Source organism: Acinonyx jubatus, chromosome E3, assembly GCF_027475565.1.
Source record: "Acinonyx jubatus isolate Ajub_Pintada_27869175 chromosome E3, VMU_Ajub_asm_v1.0, whole genome shotgun sequence".
NCBI classification, from domain to species: Eukaryota; Metazoa; Chordata; class Mammalia; order Carnivora; family Felidae; genus Acinonyx; species Acinonyx jubatus.
The window spans coordinates 24,344,748-24,366,516 of record NC_069398.1 but is presented as its reverse complement, the minus strand read 5'-3'; positions in this window follow the sequence as shown (position 1 = coordinate 24,366,516).

Here is a 21,769-nt window from a genome sequence, read left to right as displayed (position 1 = left end):
GTTTGAAGGTCAAGGCAACAGGCTCCCGAATACAGCAGCTGGTGAGAGTCAGCACGAGAACATGGGAGAAGCCCACCCACCTGGTGATGGCGGCCTCTGCCCCCTGCCCTCCGGGGTTTCCTGCCGAGGCAAGTTCCCCGAGTGCGATGACAGGTTCTTACAGCCAACAGGGACTTGCAGCCCTTTCCTTCCCAGAGCCCGAGACCCAAGGACAAGCATTCCCACTGAAGTCCCATCAGTGCTCTTCCCTTCCTTTCATGGCCAGCAGGGAACCCGGCTTCAAAAGGCAACACATCCCTGCCTACTCAGAGGCCGTCAGTCCCCAACACACAGCGGTCGGGGTGCGGTCTTCTGTCGCTGTGATTTAGGAAATCAGCTGTGGGTCCTCCCAAGTGTCTTCAAAAATCAACTTCTACCTGGGCCGGGTATCTAAACCTAGTCAACCCTGGCCAATGTGGTAAACTCGGAGAAGCGAGTTCACGGTGGCTCTCCTCATCACTTTCCTGTAGGATTCAGGGACCCTGCACCCCCAACACCCATGGAGATGTCCCTCCTGTCTCTCCTAAGCACGTGCCTGTAAGAAGCCAGAGACAGGGGCACCCGGGTGGCTCCGTTGGTTAGGAGTCTGACTTCAGCCCAGGTCACAATCTCGCCGTCCGTGACTTTGAACCCCGCGTCAGGCTCTGCGCTGACAGCTCGGAGCCTGGAGCCCGCTTCGGACTCTGTGTCTCCCTCTCTCTGCTCCTCCCCCACTCACGCTCTGTCTCTCTGTCTCTCAAAAATAAATAAACGTTAAAAAAATGAAAAAACCCAAAGAAGCCAGAGATAGACCCGACTGACACCCCCCCCCCCCCCGCCCCCAGAAATGAGGAGAGACAACACAGCATTGCGGTTATGGCCTTCTTTGCTGGGTGTCCTCGGGCAACTTACTTTACTTCTCTGCATTTTCCATCAATAAAACAGTGATGATAATAAGAGTACCCAATTCATAAGTTTGTTGTAAAGATTAGATTAGGGGCTGCCTGAATGGCTCAGTCAGTTGTCTGACTCTTGGTCTCAGCTCAAGTCCTGATCCCAGGGTTGTGGGATCAAGCCCCCCATCGGGCTCCCCGTCGCGCTTCAGATACTCTCTTTCTGCCCTTCTCTCCCACTCACGCTCACTCTCTCTCTCTCAAATAAAAATTTAAAAAACTATGAAAATCCAGATTAAATACATGTAAATTCCTTAGGTCACAAGTGTTAGGTAACTTTAGGTACTGCTATTCGCTTTTTTTTTTTTTTTTAATAAGTGGCCACCCTTGTCCAAAGAAGTGAGTTTTCTAGAGCTGAATTCCATGCACCGAAGCATCTGAGTGCTTGACGGCATAGGCAAATCCAGTCACCATGCCTAGCGTGTGGAAATCCACCTGCCACGTCGCTGCGCAGGACCGGCCTTGTCCCGGGGTTTCACCCTTGTCAGTCTCACAACCCAGCCTGCCTTCTTCGCATTTGCTGTTCTCTGCGGTCATGTGATATCTTCATTCCTTTCCTCTCTACAAATATCATTTTTGTTTTCTGTATTTACTACTCAAATCGATGCATTAGACCACAAGCTGTGCATCTGTGTTCATCCTGAAGGAGTCGAAAAAGAAAGATCTCTCTTTCTTCCCCCCCACCCCCTTCTTTTTTTTTATTTTGCTATATTTCAATAATTTGGTTTTCTCTACCCAGCAATTCAAGTTTCTGTTCCTGAGGGAAGGGGGGCGGGGAACAAGCACATGCACCAGGGCCTCAGTATGGAAAGAGAATAAACATTTTGTTTTGAGACGCGCAGTTTGAGGCAGAAACCCTGGGACAGGGGTGGGGGCGGGGAGAGTGCAGTTTCCCCGGGGAGGGATTATCCTCTCGGACAACAGGGTGTGAGGGTCTTTCACCCCACGGGGATCCCACCAACTATTATCGGCAGGGGCTGGTTAGGGCCAAGAGACGGTTATCAGGTCTGAACGGGGTGCTTGCTGTAACCCGGCCAAGACTCTACTTTTCCAGCTTAGAAGCCGGCAGAGAAATCCCTCTGAAATTCCTCTGGGGAGTTGGAGGGCCCCCCCAGGGTGACAAGGACAATGGCACACGGGGGGGGGGGGGGGGACCAGCAGGCACTTGTCACTCTGCTGACTGATGGTGGGGGAGGGAGTACATCTTAACCTTCCTCCACGTGTGGTTGGTCGAGTCGAATTGCAGGGTGAACCAGCCAAGTCATCACCTTGGTCGCATAGGAGGCAGAGAGCGTAGGGGATTCCCGGCTGTGTGCCGTGGGCTTGGGCAGATCACCTCTCTGAACCTCCTGTCTCTCGAGGAGAAGGCGCAACGAACGGCCCCGGTCTCCCAGCAATGCGGTGGTGAGGCCCCAGCATATGGCAAGCACTTAGTATATATTAGCTATTTTTTTTTTTACAGCTGTTTTATAGAAGAAAACTTGTTTCCCATCCCAATTCACTGCCAGCTATCTGGAAAACTCTGTCGTTCCCACGAACCGATGGCGGTTGACCCCCCGCGACACAAGCCACATCCAAGCTTATTTTGCTCACCTTTGGGCCACAGGGGAGGCTGGTTCAAGGCCATGCCCTTCAGAGTCTCAGAAGCGCCCTTGTGAGACCAAAAGGTTCTAGCAGGACCTGCTTCAAATCTCAACTCTTCTTTTCTTTAATATCTTATTTATTTTTGAGCATGTGCAAGCAGGGGAGGGGCAGACGGGAGCTGAAGCGGGCTCTGAGGGGACGGCAGCGGGCCTGATGTGGGGCTTGAACTCATGGACTGCAAGATCATGACCAGAGCAAGAGTCAGATGCTCAACTGACTGAGCCACCCAATCTGAACGATTAATTAAGGGTCTCACAGCCACTCCCTTGATTTGGTCTGAGGACGCTTCTGACTCGGAGAATCTTTGGCTGGGACCCATCACGGATGACACTAATTTTCATTTTCAACCCAGCGCGTGCTGGGCCTTCCAGATTTCCTCTGAAAATAAAATAAAACAAAAGCGCTCCTTCCTCGGTTCCTCTCTCTCTTCCTATCTCTTCCTATAGGCAGATAAAATAAATTACATTATGAAAGCAACTTGACCGCTTCAAGACCGCCGTTGGAAATCACCTCAGCCAGGATCCCAAGTTCTCGAGTTCTGAGCTCCCTAGATCCCTCAGGATTCAGTCTGGCTACGTGCCAGGGGCTGCCCTTTCTCCCAGCCTCATTAACAGCCCCCTCCACGGTCTGCGGCTTCCGGACGCCCACTGGTCCCAAAGTTGATCCCACATATTTTAGGTTCTGGTTCTGGCCGCATTCCATTTCTGTCTCAGTTCTGGTTTCCCAACCCTAGCAGCCTAAGATGCCAACAATTCCTTCTTTTCCCAGAGCTTCACAGAATCACAGCGAGCTTGGTCATGCTGTCCCTAGGCTGGTCTCCCCCCGGACCCCACTCCCGCCCCGCAGATGCGCTCTGCTGGCTGGATGGCCGGCCGACAAATCCAAGATGGCCTCACGCACAGCTACTGCTAGCTCTTGGCTGGGCTGCCTCCCTTCTCCTCCCGGTCTCTCATCCTTCAGGAGTCTCTGGGCTTTCTCAGAGCCGGGTGATCTCAGTATTCCAAAGCACGAAAGCACAGGCTTCAAGGCCCTGTTAAGATCTGGGCCTCGGGATGTCACCCAAAGTCATTTCCATCTGACGCTGATGATGAGGTTAAGTGACGTTCAAGAAGGGCCCTGATTAGTTCACTCTTGCTCTCAGCAGAAGTGGTGCTCTGCCTCCTCCCTCCCAGGACTTCCTTCTTTTTTTCCTTAGAAAAACCGACAAGAGGTCCTACCTGATGATTTTTCTCAGGTCTTCTCAGCCCCACCTGGCTCTCACCCAAGCCTCCCCACACAAGGAGATCCCACGGAAGAGGAAGGCAGAGACGTTTTTAAGCGCATGAGAATTTCGAGGAGGTCGTGGGCTGACTTCCACCCTTCGCTGCTCCCGGGCTGAACCACATCAGGCCAGCCACCCTCCAGGCCACAAGTTTCCTGGGATGATGAAGTCCTGCTCTCAGGATCCAGGAGAGACCTTACTAGAAACGGAAGTATTGTATAAACTCTTAAAGTAAAGGCTTACGTTAATATCATTCAACTCTATTCTTTCTTTATTATTATTATTATTAGCTTAGGAGTATCCTTTGCCAATTACTACTGAGAGTTCAAGTGCTCAAACTCAGGCCACCGTGTTTCATTTGTTTTTTGTTTTGTTTTGTGCCTTCATTTTTGTTTGTTTGCTTATTGCCACAATCTTCACTTAAGAGGCCAACATTCATCCTTAAATGATGCAAGACATGTCTGACTCGGTTGAGTCCGATCCTCGTAGTTTGGGGGATTTGGGTGACACCTGTGCAAACTCTCAGCTGGGCCTCGGCCCTCTCTGGAAACCAGTTCCGGAGCTTTGGCACAAAGTGGGAACCAGCTGCCCGGGCAGAAGCTGTCAAGGTAAAGGCTGCTTGAGCTCAGATCCGGGCAGGGCCTGAGGGCCGTGACCCGCTAACTAGGTGCAACCTAGAAGAAGGAGAAGGAGAAGAAGGCGCAGGCAGGGAAGGGGGTCATGGGCTCCTCAGGGTAAGCAGCTCCTGGCAGGAGATCGCAGCTCCCCATTTCCCAGGCGACCTTGGTGCCTTGTCAGGGCCCAGAATCGGTATCCAACTTTGGGAAGGAGGCTCTCTAGAGGCAGCAGCAGGGAGAGCAGGGCAGGGATACGGGGGGGGGGAGTTAGGGGTGGACAGGGTAGCCTTGGGGGGCAGGGGTGTGGGGAGGGGAGGCAGGGCCAAAGAGGGTAGTGGGGGCAGGAACTGTGCCAGGGCGGGAAGCACTGGGCGGGTGGTGGGGGGCAATAATATCTAGGGGGCCAGAGTCACAGAGGGCAGCGTTGGGGGGTAGTCTTAGCAAAGGCAGCCGTGGGGGGGAACAGTACCAAGATAGGCACTGAGGTGCTCTTGGCCTCGGGACAAAGGCGTGGCTCTGGGAGAATGAGAGCCCAGCGTTTGTGCAGCTTTACCCCCACCCCACTCCTGGCATCGAGGGAAGTTTTTGCCAAACCCCGGAAAGCAGGGGAACTGGACGTCTTTACTTGGTTAAAAAATCTTGGCGTGTTTGTGGGTGGCCCATGCGTATGTCTGTATGTTGGCCACTGGGTAGGGCGGGGGACGACGTTAACTTTCATACAGGCTCTGTGCACTTGAGAAACACACAGTTGAGGTTTCCCCGGAACTTCATTGCATGAATGAATTCCAGCTCATTCATTCATTCAGACGGCGTTTATGGCCAGGGACAGCTGAGAGACAAGCACGGTAGGTATGTTCCCGTGAATGGTAAGAAGCGCTCTGCAGGAAAATAAACCGGATAATGAGACACAGGGCGAGTGGGGGACATGGGACAGGCTCTGAGGAGCTCTGCGGGGGAGAGGAGGGAATCTGAAGCCTGCAGAGGAGGCGCCCAAGGAGGTGGGGAAGAGCAAGTCAGGCAGAGAGGAGCAGGTGCAAATACACAGCCATCTCGCCGGAGAGACGGGATGGGGCCGAAGCCAGAGCCACACTGGGCTCCAGCCCCCCAGGCGCCCTGACATCTCCCGCACCAGACTGGGCAATGGACCCGGCGTTTCGCCGTGAATGCGCCACCCCGGGCTCCCACCCCTCCAACTCTGACGCTCAGGCCTCTTTCAAAGCCCATGCAACAGAGAAAGACCCCACGTCTCCCCTCACATCGAGCTGAAGGCAATCTAGCCTCTACTGTGCCCATTTTGAGTGGCGCGTGTTTGCATATACGTGTGCCTGCGGATGTTCGTGAACATTCTATCACGTCTGTCCATTCTGGTGTTGATGTGTGTGTATTTTCATCTCTATCCTGTTTTGGGCTGAAAAAGAAAAACTTCAAGAACTGTTTCAGGGCGCCTGGGTGGCTCAGTCGGTTAAGCATCTCTCTGACTCTTAATAATTTCGGCTCGGGTCATGATCTCACGGGTCGTGACTTCGAGCCCTGCGTTGGGCTCTGCGCTCACCACACGGACCCTGCTTGAGCTTCTCTCTCTCTCTCTCTCTCTCTGCCTCTCCCCTGCTCGTGCTCTCTTTCTCAAAATAAATGAAACTTCAAAAAAAAAATTCAAAACTATGTTTCCATCCCCTCGTTTTACAGAAAAGGGGATTCAGTCCGACACTTGCTTAAGATCACAGAGCTGGGATTTGAACCTGACAAGACACCTGTATTTGATCCCTCGGGGGGCCCCTAGAGGACAGGGAACACTTATTTTTACAAGAGGAGCATGTTTATCGCAGGCTCTTGAGACTGCGACAGACTCGCTCTAAAGAGGGAACCCCACTTGAAGCCTTTTTTTCACTCCTCTCCACGTTCACACCTGCCACCCCAGCACTTATGTCCCCACTCTGGTTTGTACATCTTTGTAGCCCCCACAGTACTTAGAAATGGAAGTTGCTCGATCAATGTTTGTAAATGAGTGAACGGTTGAGTGGGGCACGAATAATGGGTCTTTGCAGGGAGGTCTGGGGGGAATAAAGATTTACCTAACAATTCATGTTGCTCTCGACATGCCACGCATTCTTTCCCTTGCCCAGGAGGCCAACAGCACAGATACGTGCCTTGCCATGAAAAATTCACAACCGTGCATTAGTCCGATACCCTGGTGACACTGCTCGCAAACGGGAAAGCCAAGGTCACAGCAAAAGCTGTCGTAAATCACATGTGTCTGGAACAGAGCATCTTCCTGTTGGGAAATCTGACCCATTTAGCGCGTTTTCCCCGGGACAGAGGCTACCAACCCCACCTCCTGCTTCAAGAAAGGAACTGCCAGCCAGCCTGCAGCACTGGCCACCGGCACATCAATCCCCTGTCCCCACAATAGCTCAAAGGGAAGTTTGTCTTCCGCCTGGTGCATCAGGCGACTGCGGAAGAAGGTAGGGGAGGCTTTGAAACGCATCTCCCAAACTGTCCCCCATGATGTTCCTAGGTGTCTGGTTCGTGAAAGCATTTCATGGTCACATAATTGGGGGAAGCCAAGTATACTAGACGTTATTCTCCAGAGGCTCTGCAAGGTAGCTGTGAAACCACCCCTCCCCCTCCCCGCCACCCCCTCCTTTCCCTGGCGGGGGGTGGGGGACCTGCTTATCCTGCTTAACCCGGGAGCTCCCGGGATTTGTTCGACAACAGAACCTTCCCTACCCTTTATACCAGGCACTAACATCTCTGTGGAACTTCCTGCTATATGGTTATAGCTACTAGTAACTATAGAGGCTCTTCCAAGGCCCTTAGGCTGACTTCCCCGCCCCCTCCTCTGAGTCATCAAGGGACAGCAGGTGCACAGGAGGACACAAGCGGTATGGCAGAACAGGGATTCAGATTTGCCTGCCAACAGGCCCCGGCCTTCTCATCCACAAGTGTCCTCGTGCCCGCCCGGTGCCCCAATACTTTGGGCTGTCGAATAAAATCGAATCCGGACTTAGGAGACAGAGACTGTTATTCAAAAGGATTATCCCTTGCAATACACTCTCTGATCACAAAATCTACAAAGCCACCCAGGGTTAGGCAGGAAGGGGTTTTCTTTTCAAGCTAAGAAAGAACTGGATGTGGGGAAGGGAGATGAAGAGACCGCACGACTGGGTAGTGAGTTAGAGAATGTCATCTAGCCTGAGGCCAGCCTATTCTCGAAGGGGCCCCACGGCTCCCTCTGGAGGGGGTGGGCCAGAGGTCAGGGCCGTGGGCGGAAAAAGAGAGGCTTACTTACCCCCAGTTTGGGTGACAAGTATTTTGTGCCAATCCAGCAGGTGGGGACTAAACAGTTCAGCTAATCACTCCTGAGGCAAGGAATGGGAATCTGGAAGGTCTGTGTCTGGGTAAACAAAGCAGGCATCTGTGAGTCCTTCTCTAAGGCATATGGACAAGGGTGGGTCTCTGCAGTGAGCCATTTTCCAGAACACAAAGGGGCAAAGAGGGCGACTTTAACCTTCTCTATATGGGGGAGTGGGAGCCATATAGCTTCTGGGAGAGTTGGGGATCTAAAAGCACACGGTGCAGATGTGGTCACAAAAGGGGTGACAGAATCCTGGTGGCCTAGACAATACTGATTCTTTCTCCTGAGTAACAGGACCCCAGTATATCTGCTTGGCTTTCAGCGAGGCCTGGCTAAGCTCTGATCACTAAAAGCACATAGAAACCACCGAGCAGGATACCCAGGGGTGTCGCTAAGATCAGGACAGACAGTGGGGGTCCATGTTGGTTCATCTGCTTTCCTTCCTGCCTCAGCCCGGGGGTGGCTGGATCTCCAGATGCTTCCTGGGGTCTTGAGATGATTTTGAAGATAGAAATCATGCCCTAAGGATGGTAGGAAAGGAGCAAAGAAGGAACCCAGGTGCCCGGAGGTGTGATAAGCTGCCTGCTACCCCAAGACTGTCTACTTTCTGGCTTCCATTTCTTGGGGGGAGAAAAAGGAAGGAACAGATTCCTTTGTTATGAAGCCATTGTTGCTTCCATATTGGAAGCCATTGTTGCTTCCATATTGGATCACCCCAATGAAGCTTTTGATGCCAGAGATGGGGAAACAGAGAAGGTTCAGATGAGCCATACTAAGATACTTCCACTTTTATCCTCTGAGAGATCTCTCTCTCTGCACCCCCAGGCCATGCATACACACACAAACTATTCTAAAAGTCAAATTCTACCAAGAACCCTCCCTACAGACCTGAGCGGTGGCCCACAGGGCTCAGGCAGGGCTAAATGCTATGACGCCCTCCAAACTCCTGTTCCTCTGAGGTCCAGATATGGTATGATGACTACAGGGGTGAGCCACACGGTCCCAAGGGTTTTGTCTTGCTGATGTTACCAAGGACCAAGCTCTCAGGATCCGCTGCTCATGGCCACTGCTGCTGTTTGGGGAAAACAACGAGAAATTTCAGGTAGAGAGAAGGCACTTAACTGGAATTTCCTCATTCAAGGGAATTTTGGAGGCTCCCTCCAAAGGAGCCTCAAAATAACACAAGCAGGTATTTTCCCCCAGACCTCAGCTTAAATACCCCCACACACCCAGGTTGGGCATTGGTTGGCTGTGACCCATGTCCCAACTCCAAGTTCACATAACAGCATCCGATGGGAGAGCAGAGCTCTGAGAAATGATAGCTTCCAGGCATGATCGGCAGACCTGGGTTTTGGCCGATTTGGGCATTAACCCCTTCTGTGACCTTGAGCAACACATCTACTCCTGAACTCCTGTTTTGTTTGTTTGTTTGTTTTGTTTTGCTTTGTTTTTTTGTTTTCTGTTTTTTGGGTTTTTTCTTTTGGTATGTATTAGAGCCCTATCGCTGCTGTAACAAATTACCACAACGTACTGGCTTAAAACAACGCAAATGTATTCTCTTACAGTTCCAGAGCTCAGATGTCGAAATGGATTGGTAAGGCAGCGTTCTTTCGGAGGTTCTAGGAGACAATCTGCTTCCTTCTCTTTCTTCAGCCGACGGCCCCTTTCTCCATCTTCAAAAACAATAGCACGGCATCTTCAGGCTCTCTCTGATTCTGACTCTCCGCTTCCCTCTTGTAAGGATGATCGTGATTACATCAGACCCTCCTAAATAATCCCGGATAATCTCCCACCTCAAAATGGCCAGCTCAAATCATACCAACAGGTTCCTTTTGTCGTGCGTAGAAACATATCCACAGGTTCCGGGGATTAGGACACGCACGTCCTGGGATCAAAACCACTCTTTTGCCCAATACGATATGAAATCCTGAAGGTTCAGAGGGAAACACCACAAAGTCCCTTCCATTCATTTGCACCTTATTCACGATTGTTACTTCTCCTCTGTGTGGTTCAGATTCATCCGGTCTTTAAAAGCTGTTCTTGGACCACACTTCTGGCCCTCCTGTCCAGACAGACCGGAGATGCCTTGACGAACGTATGTATCTATCCGATGCTTTGGGAACTACTTAAGGAGGACCTGCTGAGTTGGAGACACTCCGCCAAGCCCTGTGGATACACAAAGGTAACTGAGGCATGGTCTCAGCCCCCAAGTAGATTTCAGCAGAGAAATTGCAAAAAATTGGGAGCGCTGCCCCCTGAGTCACGGTCCGCTGACTTATGGGCCTCTCGGGCAAGCACGAATGGAGGCTGTGCCTCATTCCAGTGCTACACCTACAACTTGGGGTACGTGTCTGGCGTTCTCAACAGGCGTTTGAGACAAAACAATTGTTTTCCTGGACTCTACAGAGAATTGCGGATCATTTGGCATCTGTGGCCTCCCGTAAGAAATGTCAGTGATGCCCCCCCCGGTCATTGTGACTCACACACACGTGGGCACATTCGTACGTTGCCAAACGCACGCTTATGGTTGGGGCTGCCTCCGGTTGCGAGGCACAGGGTGGAAGGTCGTGGAAGAAAAACAGACAGGCCTTCCATCTAATTCTTAGATTTTAGCCTAATTCTAGCAGTCTCATTTCCCAGTGCGATAACGTGCCCAAGGAGCACATTCAAGTTATTCCTTTTCGGATGAAATATTCACTGTTGAGCCCACAATGGCAATCGTGGCCATCTTATCATTCTTCTGTGGTCGGAGCCTAGGAGCTAACCATGTTTTTGCAAATTCCACCCACCGCTGGAGACCAAAGGCCACAGGGATCTCTTAGCAGCAAGGTATACCACAAAGTCTTTCTTTTTTTTTTATTTTTTTATTTTTTTGTTTTGAGAGAAAGAGGAGAGAAAGAGAGAACACAGGAGGGACAGAGAGAAAGGAAAAGAGACAGAAGCCCAAGCAGGCTCCGCGCCTTTGGCAAGGAGCCCGATGCGGGGCTCGAACTCATAAACCGGGAGACGGCGACCTGAGCTGAAACCAAGAGTTGGACGCTTAACGGACTGAGCCACCCAGGCGCCCCGGTACACGACAAAGTCTTACTGGGGACGGACGACCAGGGAAAGAGCCGACCGCCATGATTAGCTTGGTCTACCAAGCATGAATTAAAATGTTCGACAGGACAAGCTCTACTTTTCAACAATATCGGTTCCTTCTTATTTTGGGGGAGGGGGGAACCAAACGTAAATGTTACTTCCAAAATTTCTGGGTCGGGGGGGGGTGTTTGTTTTAGTCTCTCTCCTAGGGCCGAAGGCTAACCCTGAGAACCAGAGATGATGTCTTCGGAAGGCCTGACGCCGCCATGAGCAATGTCTCCATGTCACTGGCAAGGCCTCCTCCTTTCCTGCACCCAGTCTGCTGTTGGCCTCCGTCCTCTTCCCTTTCTTCAAACCCTTCACCCGGCTTCTATCACGCATCTTTTAGCTTCATACCTAGGAAACAGCCGTAAGGGTGTAGTGTACTTCCAAAGAGAGAGTTAGGAGCACCAATTCGGCCCCTTTGGCTGTCTCCCTCTTAGTTTCCTGGTCTTCAGTTAACAGGCTTTCTTTCTCCCCGATGCCTGCCCACGACCCGCCACAGGGTATGGCTTTCCCTTCCTACTTCCTCCTTCCTCCTCCTCTTCTCTGGGGGAGCCAAGGCTCGCCCCCCTCCCCTGCTGACTTCCCCAGCCCTTGCTCAAGGCCCTCATCTTCCGACTCTGCACCCTGTCACTTACCTCTGATAGGACGCCTTCACGTCTGGCTCTCCCCCACTGTTTTCAAATGCCCACTGCGACTCTGTTCATCAGCAAACCACCCGCCTCCCTGTCTGCTTGACTTTGGGGCATGGCTCTGCTTTCTTTCGTGTACAGGTGAATATATGGACGCATTTCCGTCAGGTATATACCGAGGCACGGAAGGTCTGAATGACTAAGTGCGCGTATATCCGGCATCAGATCAGTAAACACTGGCAAACAGACACCCAACACGCTTCAACCAATTTACATCCCCCGCCAGCAACGTATGGGATTTTTTAGTTGCTTCTACATTTTCCCCTTTCCGGGGGATGTGTGGTAAAATCACATGATGGTGCTAATTTGCATTTCTCTGCTTACCGATAAGCGGGAGCGCCTTTTTCATCTGTTTGCTGGCCCCTTGGATGAAGGGGCCTTTTACAAAGTTCCAGATGAAGTCTCTATTTGTCCTTTGAACCGTCTTTTTCTTATTATTCTGGAGGAGTCCGTGTGACCTGGAGCCATCGGATGGTGATATCGCTGGGACCTTGGGGGTGGGGGGAGAGTGACTCCCTGCCCACGTGGCTCCCCGTCCCCAGCCACCAGCCAGAAGCGGAGGATGCATTAAAGCCATGGTGCAAGCCAAGGTTCCCTGGAACTGGGTTCCATCTGCTCTAGAAGCAATGCTCCAAGACTGCCCTCTGCTTCCAGGGAGCTGTCCTTCAGAAAGTCAGCCCCCTGTCGTGGTTGAGCACAGGTCCCTGGGCTCCACCTCTGACCCTCCCGCTCCTGACCTGTATGACTGATTTAACCCTCCATGCGCCGCATCCTAAGTCTGCAAAATGAGGACAGTAGTGTACCCACCTCGTATCGTGACTAAATGAATTATCTCATAGAACACCTTGAGAGCGACGTTTGCCGCCCAGGACCCCCTCCATACACGCTATCTGTTATTATTCACCGACCTCACTGAGGGCACAGTTGTGACCTATTTGCTTCCCTTGATTAAAAGCATTGCGAGAAAGTCCGAAAGCATCACGTTCTAGGAGCATCCTCGCTGCCGGTCTCTCTCTAGGTAAGTCACTTAGGGGCGGGTCTGTGGGCTTTGGTTTTCCCGGGGGTGAAACAATGGCGTTGACCCAAATCATCATCCCAACAACCCCGGTGGCTTCAAACTTTCCCTGGACGCTCCTTTTTATCATCGCAACCAGGGATGGAAGAGAAAAGGCTAAGGCGTCGCACGAACGCTCCACCCGGCTCCCTTCACGAAAGATCCTGAACCTGCTGTGTTCTCTCAGGCATGCAGGCCATAGGTAGGTCACAAGAAAGGGAATGGAAGGTGCCAGAAGAATCAGGCATCACACACACACACACACACACACACACACACACACTTCTACATGAGCTCTGCCCCCTTCAACGTTAGCTCTATAAATGGCGGAACTGGGTCTGGTTTGTGAGCCCAGCCCGCCCTGGGGGCCTGGCACAGGGCCTGGCATAACGTAGAGGCACGAGCACCAGCAAAGGAGGGGGCACGCTGACCTTCACAGAAGTTTGCAAAGCTGTGTCACCCTGCGGGGCTGGCATCCTCCCGAGGGTATGTGGGCCTCCTTGAAACTCCTTTTCTAGGCCTACCATGCAGGTCCTGAGGCCTGTTGCTTTGAGGGACGGTCTTTTTTTTTTTTTTTAAGTTTACTTATTTATTCTTGACAGAGAGAGAGAGAGACAAGGGGGGGGAGGGACAGAGAGAGAGAGAGAGAGAGGGAGAGAGAGCGAATCCCGAGCAGGCTCTGCACCGTCAGCACAGAGCCCAACGTGGGGCTTGAACTCACAAACCTTGAGATCACGACCTTAACTGCCACCAAGAGTCGGAGGCTGAACGGCCCGAGCCACCCAGGCGCCCCTCGAGGGACAGTCTGAACGAGCCTCTACGCAGCACGGCAGAGCAGAAAGAATACCAGACGGAGACCCAGGAGACCCGGTTTCTAGCCTTCATCCCACGATTTACTCTCTGGGGGTCCTTGCCCTTCTAGATCTCTCACAAGCCCTCTCCCAAAATTCTGATATTGCCCCCTCCCCCTTAGGTTAGGGCCTGACAATGGAAAGAAGGACGCCGAAGTATTAACAGTGTGCATCTCTTCACGATAAAAATTCCAGGGAACGTTTTAATCATTCCTTTGTCCTCAAAATGTCTAACAATGGAAAACGGTTTTCATCATAAGAAGAAACAATGCATGCTATTAAAATGTGAGCTAATTCCAGGTCCCGTGTTTTTTTTAGATTTAGAATAAGAATAATGATAATGGCTATCACTTCGAAGCACTCCCTCCCCTTCATTTCTAGATTTAAGCACACATTCCCTAGTGAAGGGACTAGATTAGCATTCCCCTTGTTCTAAAATTGTATGCTTCCAGGGCGCCCGGGTGGCTCAGTCGGTTGAGCGGCCGACTTCGGCTCAGGTCACGAGCTCACGGCTCGTGGGTTCGAGCCCTGCCTCAGGCTCTGTGCTGATGGCTCAGAGCCTAGAGCCTGTTTCAGATTCTGTGTCTCCCTCTCTCTGCCCCTCCCCTGCTCATGCTCTGTCTCTCTCTCTCTCAAAACTAAATATTTTTTTTTAATTTGAATTTTATGTGTCCCTACCCAACTCCCCACCTTGAGATCACGTGACCAGGAGCCCCACCTCTTTGGAAGGTGCCTCAAAGCACCGAGATGCATCTTGCCGACGCGAGAGCAGAGATGCCACGGAGCCCAGCTGGTCATTTCTGCTGGAGAAACCACCTTGTCTTGCAAAGCATCCCCGTCTACCGGAAAGGGAGCTCAACAGAGGTCTTTGAAGCGAACTGGTTTCGTGAGGGCAAGTGGGGATCTGTAAGAAGCACGTTGGTCAGACTGCCTTGGCTGGGGCAAGGACAGAATCTCCCAACTTCCATCCGTAGCTGGCAGTTTCCAGGCAATTCCCTGGAGTCGGGAGTTAGAATCATTCCAAGGTTAGGAATGAGTCACGGCCACAACAAAAAGTGTATCCAGGGCTGGCTCACCCACCTGAGGCCCTTCCCCTGGCAAAAAGCGAAGAAAACCTCTCCGAGGAGGGAGGAAGCCCCCTTTCTCCCTCTGCCCCTCTCTTTGGCTGTCTCTGTCTGTCCCTCCCACTGGCAGTCACAAAGTGAGAGTTGGCTTTCAGTCAGTCTGATAATGAACAGCCGGTCCCTGTTGGCAATCACCAAGTTCTTAGTGGGGACTTCTAAAATAGCAAATGACAGCAAACAGTCCTCTTCTGCCTGGAGTCCTCCATTAACCAGACTCCAGAAGTAACTAACACCAGCCGTTCGGATCCTTTCTTCGTCGAATAAGGACAAAACAATCTTCAAAAGAAAAATTAACCTTTCGTGATATCTGGGTTTCCCCTTTCTTGTCCTGTTTTGTTTTCCTTTTCTTTTTTTCTTAATGTTTATTTATTTTTGAGAGAGAGAGAGAGAGCATGAGCGGGACAGGGGCAGAAAGAGAGGGAGACTCTGAAGCAGGCTCCAGGCTCTGAGCTGTCATCACGGAGCCCAACACGGGGCTCGAACCCACAAACCGTGCGATCATGACCTGAGCAGAAGTCGGCCGCTTAACCGTCGGAGCCACCCGGCGCCCCTTTTTTAACTGTTTTCATGTTTATATATATTTGAGAGAAAGAGAGACAGAGCACGAGCTGGGGAGGTGCAGAGAGAGAGGGAGACACAGAATCCGAAGCAGGCTCCGGGCTCCGAGCCGTCAGCACAGAGCCCAAGGCGGGGTTCGAACCCATGAACTGTGAGCTCATGACCTGAGCTGAAGTTGGACGCTTAACCCACTGAGTCACATAGGCGCCCCTCTTTTTTTTTTTTTTTTTTTTTGAGAGAGCAGGCCCACAGCTCTTGGTGAACACCATGTTGATCTCAAGAGTTTCCAAGGAGGGAAGGAACTGGGGCAGAAGCAGAGCTCTGACCAGGGCTCGGCAGAAATGGTATTGGTTAGACTGGTAAGCTTAACCTCAAGGCCATTACTCTCTCTGGAAAACAATAGGGCCCATCAGAAAACAATACCAGACGCTGGCGTTAGCTAAACGGTATAGGCCACATCTACAGGGACAGAGAGAAATACCGAGTACCCCGTGGTGAGTATTTGGGGCCATGGTGGGGTTCGGAGCTGACAGCCAAGAAAGAATTCTCGAAGACGTCTTTGGTGCAGAAAGGTGAGGCTATTAAAGCACAGGGACAGGACCCGTGGGCGGAAAGAGCTACCCTGGGGTTGTGCAGACTGACTGGTTATATCCTATGAAGTTCGGGGAGGTAAAATCCAGAGGAAGTTTCTTAAAGGGATCTTCCATATGCTAAGGGCTCACAGATGACTGGAGGCCTAGCGGTGGTCTAGCCAAGGTTGTTTTTTCCCTCCTCCGGCAAAGCCATTAACATTAAGACAGTAGGGATTTCCCAGAGAAACTACCCTGCCAGCCTCAAGTATTTGCCAATGGGCTGCAGGTTACAAAGAAATTCAATTTTATCTGCCATTTCCTCTGACCTTTGTTCCCCACATCACTATGGAAGGGAGGGTGATGTTGGGGCTCCAGGAAATTGAGTCGACAGGTTTCTGGAGATTAGACGACTGATAGGACTGCCTTTTTCTTGTAATTTACTAAGGTATTTGTAAGCCGATGGAGACTGGAGCAGTTTAACCATTTGTTTTTGGTCCCGTGTGCTGGAGGAAGGTCACACACGTCCCTCCTGGGGAGGGGGTGGTGCTAGCTTGTGCTCCGCCCTGAACTTGCCTTGCGGTCCCTCATCACCCCACACCTGTGAATAATACCAACGGGAGGATGGTTGGCACGATTCCTGCCCTTGATCTAAGGCCATTTCCAAGTTTCTGGGGACGACTGTAAGCAGAAAGCCTTGGAAGCAAACCTGCTTGGCCTTTTTGGGTTGTTTTTTTTTTTTTTTAAATCGCTGGGTTTCGTCAGCAATGTCTGCTGCTCTCCCACAGAACAGACCTCATTCCAGCTCAGAAAACAGCAGGTGAAGACAGTTGTGCGCGTGTTCCAGAAGCGGTCCGGCCCGGCTCCACGACACCCTCAGAACAAGCCCCGTTTTATCCAAGTGAATAATATGGTTTCCCTTCTGTACGCAAAACCATGATATATGGGCAAACTCTGCGTTAATTGGATAAACCAGTGGTAAAACCCCCAAAGAACAATTAACTTCCATGTGAAATACTCCCAGCTGAAATCTGGGGAAACTTGCATGTAATTAGTACTCTCTTCCAGCTCTCCAAAGTATAAAATACAATACATTAGGGCTTGGAACACTAATATCGCTGAGAACACGGCTAACGTGGGGAGTCTAATTTGGCCCTAATAGGAGGATGGCAGGCCAGTTGGTGGTCTTACCTGTTCTGGCTAATTGTGTTCCGGGTGATTTAGAAACTCCACGCCCTTGATGCCGTCCGCATGATGCACCGAATCCCCAGCGCCGGGCTGGGCTAAGTCCTGAAATCCAGATTTCGAATTCAGAAGTGACCTCAGAGGTCATGTGATCCCGTTCCCAAGCATCCTAATCAGCTCAGGACAATGTGTGAATGACGGCCTCCCGGGGTCACGGCCTCGGGGGTTCCACAGGTCTTGGCTGGACCTCAGCCGTCTCAGCTAAAAATTAGTAAGTGAACACCTGTCTGAAGGCCACCAGAAGGTTCTGTGGTATAAGCATGCTTGCAAGCCACTGATATCCTGAACCTCTGATTCAACGCGCAAATTCCCTCATTAAGTGACGGGTGGGCGGCCAGCCTCTGCTTGAACACTTTCAGGAATGGCTCAGGGACGCAGCGCCGTCCTGGCTCAGGGGCTGCCTGGCCCCCCATGCTGAGAGGGCTTCTGAAGGATGTATCTAGATTCGAGGGAGAAGAGTGCCAAGCTGGCTAGCGCCCTCTGCCCCGGACACGGGCGGTGATAGTTGCTCTGAATCCCATTTGGTAGTGCTTCGTTTTTGAAGATGAAAACAGCGATCCGGGGGCACCTGCGTGGCTCAGTTAGTCGTGCGTCCGACTCCGGCTCAGGTCACGATCTCACGGTTTTTAAGTTCGAGTCCTGCATCGGGCGCTGCACTGGCAGTGTGGATGCCTTCTGGGGATTCTCTCTCTCCCTGTCTCTCTGCCCCTCCTTTGCTCGCACTCTCATTCTCTCTCTCTCTCTCTCTCAGAATAAATAAATTAATTTTTAAAAAAAGAAAGAACATGCTGATTCATTAAAAAAAGGACCCTTACTGTCAGTGTATGATCAAATATTAGTGGTATATTCCCAGGAGTACAGGTGCTTGAGCAAGTAGCCACACACATCCAGGGCAATACAGAACTCAGGACAGGCAGCTTTTCTTCCTGTCATGATATCAGAACTTCCTTTGTTATCCGAACAAAGGCTCGTTCAAACCCAGAGCAATCAGAAAGCCAGTGTGCCCATTGTCAAATAGCTTTTGCAAGCATTTCATAAACATCAGCCTCTCTGCCGTTCCCTCTGCCTTCGACTGCACCAACCCAGCCTGGTCACCGATCGGACTTTAACTGACCTGCCATTTGTCTAAAGCCACTCAACAGCATTATGTAATTCAAATGGTGGCTTTCCCTAACGGGCCTACCTGACTCCTGCTGTTTTGAACTGAGTGGACTTCATCTGTGAAATGCTAAACGAGATAGACCGTGATTGGAGGGAAAGAAAGATATCAAAATGTAGAACTGATTGGGTGATCTATTTGTTTGTTTTTTAATTTTTTTCAATGTTTATTTATTTTTGAGACAGAGAGAAAGCATGAGCAGGGGAGGGACAGAGAGAGAGGGAGACACAGAATCTGGAGCAGGCTCCAAGCTCGGAGCTGTCAGCACAGAGCCCGACGCAGGGCTCGAACTCATAGCTACGACATCATGACCTGCGCCGAAGTCGGACGCTCAACCGACTGGGCCACCCAGGAGCCCCTATTAGTTTGTTAATAACCTCCTTACGAACAGGGAACAGGTCTTACCTACCTCTGTGCCCTACAGTACTTAGCATCATATTTTGTGCACTGGATAGACTCAAGACCTGTTTGTTGGATGAACGCATGACAGATGGAGTGAACGGGTCACATGCAACTCCCAGATGAACCAGGGCTACCTGGGCTCCTATGACGATGATGATTGATGATGATGATGTGTGTGTGTGTGTGTGTGTGTGTGGGTGTTCTGTGCACGAGCCTCCAAGCCAAAGGTATTACTTACTTTAGAATAAAAAGAATTATGTCTACCCACTTCCAATAGAACTGGACGATGTAGTGGCACCCGGGGTGGCTCAGTCAGTTGAGTGTCTGACTCTTGATTCCCGCACAGGTCACGATCCTCGGATCGTGGGGTCAAGGCCTGCATTGGGCCCATGCTGAGCATGGAGCCTCCTTAAGATTCTCTCTCTCTCTCTAAAATAAAAATAAAAATAAAAATAAAAAAAATGGATGACTTAGTGAATTGGTTTAAAAAAGTTATGTGAGCCTTCATGCTAGTGGTTTGACTTTAATTTCTACAAAACACCTCTCGGGGTATCTTTACTCATCAAAGGCAGGAGAGGATGGAGCTTAGGACAGCCCCGGTACCAGGTCACCCTGTGTGACTCCCATCTGTATCAGCAGCAGCAATTAAACATGTTATCTGTGGTCCGGTTCCTTCTTTTGTAAAATGGAGATCACGATAACCGTGTCTACATCTCAATCGAACGGGTGCATTACCACGGTGAGGATGATAAGAAAGTGCTAAGAACCCAGCATCGCACGTGTGCTCGTGAAGTGTGCGTGTGCGTAAAACGATATGCTCCCGGCTAATACTAACACAAGCCGTCAAATCTCGACAAAGCACCAGAGTGATTGGTAGGATGTACATCCCATCCAAAGAAACCAAACCGATGTTCCACGAAGACTCACTCAGGTCAGGATCACGACCCGTCAGTTCTGCTAAAGCATTTCATCCCACGGGGGCAGGGAAAGGGAGGGTAGAATGGGGTGGGTAGGATTGTGCACAGTGTCATTTGTTGAAAGCTCCCGTGTGCTGGTGTCTTCATCAAAATACCACAGACCAGGTGGCTTATAAATGACAGGAAGTGATTGCTTTGAGTTTTGGAGGCTGGAAGTCCAAGATCAAGGTACCAGCATGGTCAGGTGACGGCCTCTTCCAGGTTCACAGCCGGCACCTTCTTCCCGTGTCTTCACACGCAGGAAGGGGCTAGGGATCTCTCTGGAACCTCTTTTTTAAGGAATACTCCCATTTAGGAGGGCTCCTCCCTCGCGGCCGAAGCACTTCCCAAAGGCCCACCTAATACCCTCGTTTTGGGGGAGTTAGGATTTCAACTAATGGATATGGGGCCACTGGCGTTGGCAACAGAAGGATAAGGAAGGTTCCATTCCTATGCAGTCTTCAGTCCTCCCCACAGCCCTGAAAGGAAGGATTCTTCACCTCAGGTTACTGGTAAACCAAGGAGCGTGGAACTCAACATGAGTTTTATCGCTGTCCTAACTAGAAAGCACCATGCTGAGGGTTTGAGCCTAGGCCTGTATGATTCCATAGCTTTCCATCCGCTCACTTCATAGTCATTTGTTGACTGTTTTCTACACACAAATCCCCATGCAGAAGGCAGAGGAATAAGAGCGCCGCCCTCCCTGCCTTCATGAACCTTAGAAGTCCCCTCTTGACTTTTGCAATTACAGCAAACTCACCAGCTATAAAATAAAATCCTATCGTAGCGTATCTGGCATGGGCACAAAGTAACCTACGTGTTTAAAGCGTGAAGACAGGGGCGCCTGGGTGGCGCAGTCGGTTAAGCGTCCGACTTCAGCCAGGTCACGATCTCGCGGTCCGTGAGTTCGAGCCCCGCGTCAGGCTCTGGGCCGATGGCTCAGAGCCTGGAGCCTGTTTCCGATTCTGTGTCTCCCTCTCTCTCTGCCCCTCTCCCGTTCATGCTCTGTCTCTCTCTGTCCCAAAAATAAATAAAAATAAATAAATAAATAAAAATAAAAAATAAAAAAATAAAAAATAAAGCATGAAGACAGAGCAGCTCAAATCGAGTCATACCCACTCTACCCACAGTGTCCGTGCGTGCGCCTGTGGGCGGTGTCGAGGATTTAAAAATAAATGACATCGATTTATCATTAGGGCCTTTTTATATAAGAATGTATCTCAACAGAACTTTTAACGACATAAAATATACAGTTTATGTAGCCTTAGGTTTCTTAACAGAACCAAATCAAACCGAATAATAAAGTAAAACGGAATAATAAAATGATCAAATAGCGTAAGATCAAGTCAGAACTGATTTGGAAGCACCTTTTATAATTACTAGGCTAGAAGCGGTCTCCGGAGATTTGGCAGAACTGAATCATGAAATGAATTAAGACCATCCCAAATTATTAATACTTCTCATATGCTGTGAAAAGTCTTCCTTAATGCCTCTCTGGGAACTGGAACAAAATGTCTCAAACAGCAGGCAGGGAAAATTGAGGAAAATTAATAAATGGGATATTGCTTATTGTTTTTTAATATCCATTTGTCAAATCCTTTGAACGTTTATGGACCTTTATTCTTTTCAAAGAAACTTCAAGTGCCTTCAAGTGCACTTAATCTCTGTGAGGTCTCTGGGAGATTTCCGCGAGAGGCCTCCGTGGTACAGCAGGTGGTTAGGGACCCGGGGGGTTCGACCTTCGGGGTCTGTTCCTCCTGGCTGAACACTGCAGGCAAGTGTCTCTCCTGGTCCATGCTTCCCTGACCTCACCCGCCAGACTCGGGGAAGCAGTGAAGAATGTAGAGGTTTAGCCGACACCTCTAGTTTTTAATGCCTTTGGGGTACGCCTCAGCTTAGGGCCTTGTGGTCACACGGGCCTCAAGGAGTCCCCTGGCCGGTGGCTGAATGGAGAAGTGGGACTCAGGCCAGGTCATTTCCGCCTCATGAAGGACTCCTCAAGAGGGCAGTCTGTGCTCTCAAACTCCCCACGGGGCTGGCAGAGACTTGGCGAGTTCTGCGTTGGCCCAACAGCTCCCCTCTGACCGATCCAACTTCCTTCCACCTTCCCATTCAGGGATGTTACTCCCAGCAAACCTACATTCCTTCCGTCCTCAGGCCATCTGCTTCCAGAGACTGCCTATCACCA